Below are 7,097 nucleotides of genomic sequence, written 5' to 3' on the forward strand. Positions count from 1 at the left end.
AGTTTGTGTAATCGGTCTCACCGAGTTTGCCTGACCAACTCTCTGGTTAGCTTATTACCAAAATCTGTCCCACCGAGTTTGTGTAATCGGTCACACTGAGATTACGTTATGCCCTAACCCTAAGCATATCGGTCCTACCGAGTTGCATCTCAGTCTCACCGAAAATCCTAACGGTCACTAGGTTTGCTGGATCGGTCCGACCGAGTTTAACCATTCGGTCCCACTGAGTTTGGCAAATTGTGTGTAACGGTTAGATTTTGTGTGGAGGCTATATATACCCCTCCACCCACTCTTCATTCGTGGAGAGAGCCATCAGAACATACCTACACTTCCAATACACATTTTCTGAGAGAGAACCACCTACACTTGTGTTGAGGTGAAGATATTCCGTTCCAACCATATGAATCTTGATCTCTAGCCTTTCCCAAGTTGCTTTCCACTCCAATCTTCTTTCCACCAAATCCAAATCCTATGAGAGAGAGTTGAGTGTTGAGGAGACTATCATTTGAAGCACAAGAGCAAGGGGTTCATCATCAACACACCATTTGTTACCTCTTGGAGAGTGGTGTCTCCTAGATTGGCTAGGTGTCACTTGGGAGCCTCCAACAAGATTGTGGAGTTGAACCAAGGAGTTTGTAAGGGCAAGGAGATCGCCTACTTTGTGAAGATCTACCGCTAGTGAGGCAAGTCCTTCATGGGCGACGGCCGTGATGGAATAGACAAGGTTGCTTCTTCGTGGACCCTTCGTGGGTGGAGCCCTCCGTGGACTCGCGCAACCGTTACCCTCCGTGGGTTGAAGTCTCCATCAACGTGGATGTACGATAGCACCACCTATCGGAACCACGACAAAAACATCCGTGTCTCCAATTGCGTTTGAATACTCCAAACCCTTCTCTTTACATTCTTGCAAATTGCATGCTTTACTTTCTGCTGCTCATATACTCATTGCATGCTTGCTTGATATGTATTGTGTTTGTTAAACTTGTGCTTAAACTCCACTTAAACTTAAAAATATTAAAAACTGCAACTTTTGGCACTTAGTGTCTAATCACCCCCCCCTCTAGACACCTCTTCTCGATCCTTTCACCATTGCCATTCTTGAATAAACTGAGCGCAAAAGTCACAACAAGTCGATCAAATTCCTCAAAGTTAAGTGGTCTCACCATTCCGACCGAGAAGCTACTTGGGAGCGCGAGGATCACCTCCGTTCCGAATATCTGGAGTTCTTTCAGTCCTAGATCTCAGGACGAGATCCTCTTGTAATGGAGGAGAGTTGCAACACCCCATTTGTAGCATTTCCCAATATTGGCAATATAACCATCTTGCTCTTCATCAATCCCAAGTGGTTTCCTCCTTGTTGGTTTCATTTTGGGTTTTGCTTTGTTTCATATTGCTTTGTCTTGTCATTTTTGTCATGTTTATTTTTGCCATTAATTGTTGCGTCATGTTCTCATCATAGAGTTGCATTGGTGCTTCTTGTTGTGTTGCATTTCTTCATGCTCATCATGTGCATTGTGTGTTTCATGCATGTTATATTATTGCTTGCCCATGTGTGATCCATGCATGCCCACCTCCTTGCATCACCTGTCCCCTCCTTCTCTTTCTTTGATTTGGCAAGTGCCATTTTCCCTTCTCCGTTAATGTTCAATACTTCCTCACAAATCAGTCATCATGTCCTAAACCTCTCTGCCAAATTCCATCAAATTTTAAGTTGTTTTGGTTAGGTTTTAAAATGGCTCAAGTTTGGATTATATTCAAACTTGACTTACTTTATTTCCTCTAAAAATATCCAAGACAATTTATTCAATTAGAGCAATATTTCAGGATCATGGGAATATTTTTATATTTCTCTAACTCCTCTACTAGCCCCCTGGACTTTTCCTTTTATTGCACCTGTTTATTTAAATGAACATAATTAGTAAAAGAGGCAAAGCTTACCTGGGCCGGCCTCCCAGCGCCACAACCCAGCAGCAGCGGCACCCACCTGGGCCTCGGCCACCAGGCCAGCCCATCTAGCCGTGCGCCAACCAGCCCAGCCAGCCCGCGCGCATGAAGCTTCCCCCCTTTCTCACCCACGCACCCGCTCACCCCCCTCTGCCTCACGCCCACGTGGCCAAGCCGGCCCCATCCGCCAGCGAGACTGGCTACACCCCTCACCCACCTTCTTCGTCCTCGGTCCACCATCGTGAGCACGCACATGCCATGGCCGAGCGTGTCGCATGCTCCACCTGCTCGCCCTAGCCCTTTTAAACCCCGCTCTCCCTGTCCGTCGAGCCGCTAGGGTTTCCCTCTTCCCTCCGCTGCCGCCGCCAGGAGCGTAGAGCCACCAGATCCATCGCGCCACCGCCGTCCCGAGCGCATCGGCGTGCACGAGCTCGTCGACGGCGTGCTCACCGACGCCCTCCGCCTCACCGATCGTGTCCCTCCTCTTCCTCGACGTCGACTCCATCCCCGACGTCGAATACGGAGGCCTAGGACGTCCAGCTGCCACGTCGTCATCCTCGTCTTCAACTCCGGTGGTCGTAGCCGTTCGTCCGTCCTCGTCGCCGACTCCGTCTACCTCTCCACAAACCGAGCCCACCGCTGAGCTCGTGGTGAGCTCCAGATCCTCCTCATCTTTCTTTCCCCCTTGTTTGCATGCTCTAAGCGAGGCCATCATCTCCGCCCGAACGCGCCGCCGTCGGGCCTCGTCTTCGGCAAGGACCCCGACCTCGCTCGCCGCAGTTAGCATGTCTGGCGTGTCCCCCGCATCACAGTCACCCAATCCGTGCTTGCTACCACTAGACTAGCTCACCCGCGTCGTCGCGTCCATCCTCGGCGCTCCGCCTCTGTAGCACGTCGCCGCCGACGCCTCCGTCGTCGCTCGGTGCTTTTTGCCACACCCGCGGGTGCGGGATCCTATGGCGATCCTGTTGCGCCCCGCCACCACGTCTTTTGGTCACCGGAGAGACTCCGATGAGCTCTCCACCATCTCTGCACCCCGGCGAACCCCTCCTCTGTTTTCCCCGCCGTGAGCCTCCGCCATGTGAACCCTGCGGGACCCACCAGTCAGCCATACCCACGGCCAGGACCCCACCTGTCATACACCTAACCCCCTCCTTTTCTTTTATTATTTCTTAACCAGCGAATATTACATTTCTGGAAAGGGAAGCTTTCCATTTCGGGCTAGTCCATTTCTGGACATTTCCAGTTTTCGAAAATGCCATTTCTGTCTATATCCATTTTAGGCAGGTTGCATATTTGTGAAATTCTAGGGATTTTCCTATAAGAACCCCAACATATTATATATGTTTTTAGGCTAGAAAAATCCAATGAATCCATTGGTGGCATCCATTTCATCATATGAGCAAGTTTGCACACATGTCATTTTACATAATGTTACTGTTTTTTCTTTTATGTGTATATTTATGCAATCATGCTATGTGGTATTTTGGCACATGTGTAGCTCCCTTTTCATGTCTACTCCATGCTAGATTTTATTACATGCCATGCCATGCTTTATATTGAGTGCCACAAGCTTGCAAAGTTGCTATCGTGAATCTGTTTTTGCCATGCATGAATTTCCTCTAAGTCTGAAACCTGTTCATATCACTTGCCATGTTTGCATTGATGCTACCATATTTTCTGTAATTCTTTGGGTAAAGTTCATTAAGGGAGTTTTGTTAAGTGCATTTAGGACTAGCATGCCATGCTCAATTTTGCCATGATGGGTCCCTGTAGCATGTAGTTTACTAGCTCTAAACATTGCTACCTGGTGTTGTTTCGGTTATACTCCATGAATTTCTGCCAAGTCTGTTAAACTGCTGTCATTTGCATTTTTGCCACGCTATTTTAGACCTGTTCTAGTGAGTTCTAGCAGTAGCTCAGTGTTCATGATTTGTAGAGCTTCACATGTACTTCACTGCCATGTATTTTGTTTTCATGTTTGGGTGTTGTAGCATATTTAAACCTTGCATCTAAGTGGCCATGTTGATGTGTTAAGCAGATTGCATCATATCTTGTTTTGCTTGTCATTTGCAAATTGTGCATCCGTTTCCGGTGATCTTCATATCGATTCCAATTGTAATCTCTCAACCTATCCAGTGGCATGCTTGGTTTGCCAAGTTAATGCAATGATCATCTTTCCCCTTCCGGAGTACACATATGCATTGCACATCATATATTGCATCTCATGCCATGTCTTGCACCTTGTTGCTTGCGCATTGCACCGTGATTGATTGTTGTTCCCTTGCTTGTGTTATTGCTTTGGGTAGAGCCGGGAGACGAGTTCATGAACAAGGACCCTGTCGAGTGCGTTTACGAGGAGCAAGCTGTCGACAACCCTGAGAACATTGTAGGCAAGATGATCATTACCCCCGATATCACTTCTATCTTTGCTTACTAGTTGTTCATTATATCACTATGTCATGCTACCTACCACTTGTTATCAAGCCTCCCTTATTGCCATGTCAAGCCTCTAACCCACCTTCCTAGCGACTGTTGTTTGGCTATGTTACCACTTTTGCTCAGCCCCTCTTATAGCGTTGCTAGTTGCAGGTGCAGTGCAGGTTGTTCCATGTTGGAACATGGATATGTTGGGATATCACAATATCTCTTATTTAATTCATGCAGCTATATACTTGGTAAAGGGTGGAAGGCTTAGCCTTTTTCTTGGTGTTTTGTTCCACTCTTGCCGCCTTAGTTTCCGTCATACCGGTGTTATGTTCTTTGAATTTTGTGTCCCTAACACGGTGAGGGTTTATGGGCTCCTCTTGACAGTTCGCTTTGAATAAAACTCTTCCAGCAAGGCCCAACATTGGTTTTACCATTTGCCTAATAAGAACTAAAATTTTGCATAGGGAGTAATTAACCCGAGGATACTTAATCAACCCCCCCCCGGGCCAGTACTTCTCTGAGTGTTGGTCCGAACCAAGCAGACTTCGGGGCCACCACGGGGAAACTCGAGGTCTGGTTTTACTCGTAGGATGTCTCATCCAGTGTGCCCTGAGAACGAGATACGCGCGGCTCTTATCGGGATTTCTCAACACATTCGGGCGGTCTTGCTGGTTTTGTTTTACCATTATCGAAATGTCTTGTGCATCGGGATTTCGAGTCTGATCGGAGGGTCCCACGATGGAGGATTGTCTCCGCGGATCGTGAGCTTGTTATGGGTAAGTTGGGACACCCCTACAGGTTTTAAACTTACGAGATTCGTGTCCGCGGTTATGTGGCGGATGGGAATTTTTAATATCTGGTTGTTGTGAACTTGAAACCAAACTCTTTAAAATACACCAACCACGTGTGTAACCGTCATGGTCTCTTTTTGACAAGGTTCGGGAAGAGAACACGGTGGGGTTATGTTTGAACGTAAGTAGTTCAGGATCACTTCTTGATCATTACTAGTTCACGACCGTTGCATAGTTTCTCATCTTATTCCTTTATTCGTAAGCTAGCCACCATACAATGCTTAGTGCTTGCTGCAACTCCACCATATAACCATACTTTTCCTTTGAGCATAAAAAGTCTTGCTATCGCAGGTTTTGAGATTGTTGAGTCCTCATGACTCACCAGATACTACAAACGCAGTTGCAGGTACCGACGAGACCGATGCAGGTGATGCCACTGAACTCAAGTGGGAGTTCGACGAAGACCTTGGCCGTTACTATGTTTCCTTTCCAGATGATCAGTAGTGGTGCACAGTAGGGATGATCGGGACTTAGCATGGGTGGTTGTCTTTTATTCATTTGATTTCGTCCGTAGCCGGACTTTGTGTTCATCTTGAATGATTGTATAACTTGATGATATTTTGTGACATTGTGGTGATTGTAAGCCAAAGCTTGTATTCTATCTATTCAGTACATGAGATGAGCAAAGATACAACCACCCTTGCGACCATACCAATATGCGCTTATGCCCCAAGGCATGCCTCGACACATATGGAGTATAGTCGCATATTGGGCATTACATGGTGCTTCGAAGTGCGCGATTAAGAGGCCGTGAAGCTCCTCCCAGAAAGCCACTGAAGACTCCAGCAAGCCCAGGAGCCAGGCGCGTGGCACACCCATAAGGGACATGGGTAGCCAGTTCGCCGTGACCTTGTCATCGCCACCGGCTGCCGAAACCGCCTCCTTGTATGCCTGGAGGAACCCCATGGGATCCGCCATGCCGCCGTACCGCGGCGGCAAGTCCGGCCTAGACTTCGGTGGCCACTTCACTCGCCGGAGGGCGGGGGAGAGGGCCTGGAGTCCCGGAGCATCTTCGGACGCGCCCAGTGAGGCAACGAGTGGAGCAGCGTAGGCCATGGAAGCTTGGTGATGAGAACGGAACGCGGCTGACGGGGAAGTGATCCTTCGACATGCACCCCTACCTGGCGCGCCAAATGTAGGATTCAGGGCTCCGCGGACCGAAGATAGATTCGAACTCTGGAGTGCGTGCGAAGAACTCAACTCCCTAGTATGCCAACTCGACGATCTCGCTGCCTAGCTCGATGAACTGAGAGGAAATGGGATAATGTAGTTTACCCAGGTTTGGGCCACCTTGCGGTGTAAAATCCTACTCCTGCTTTGTGGTGGATTAGCCTCGAGGTGGGCTGAGGGTGAACTAGTACAGTGGGAGAACAACCTCAGGAGGCGTGTTCTTGTGCCTGGGTGAGCTGGTGAGGGAGAGGATTGACTGGATCTGGATCCCCTTCTATGGTGATGGCTAGGTTATACTTATAGTGGCCTTGGTCCTCTTCCCAAAATGAAGGTGCGAAGGGATCCCACAACGGCCAAATTTAAAGGGAGACAACTAGTACATCTTATCCTGACGAAAGGTGGTCTTCGCCTGCAAAGCTTCGGGTCGTGACGCCGTGGTGGGCTCGGCGATGACCTCCGTCCTGGCAGTCCTGGTCTTGTAGCATGGGAATGGAAACCTTTGGTTGATTCCTCGGGACTCCACGCATGTGCTTGCCTCTTTAGCACCAAAGAGGAAACCTGTTGTATTGCGCCCACTGGCGCCTGCCTGGCCTTGGTCGTCATGGCTTGTGTCATCCGAACTTCACGAGGTGAGGGCCTGCATAGAAATATGCACTCCTCGGGAGCCAGCCTAAGGAGGCAACACCTTCTAGAGGTCTTGGC

The sequence above is a fragment of the Triticum urartu genome, chromosome 7 (assembly GCF_003073215.2).
Source record: "Triticum urartu cultivar G1812 chromosome 7, Tu2.1, whole genome shotgun sequence".
Lineage (NCBI taxonomy): Eukaryota > Viridiplantae > Streptophyta > Magnoliopsida > Poales > Poaceae > Triticum > Triticum urartu.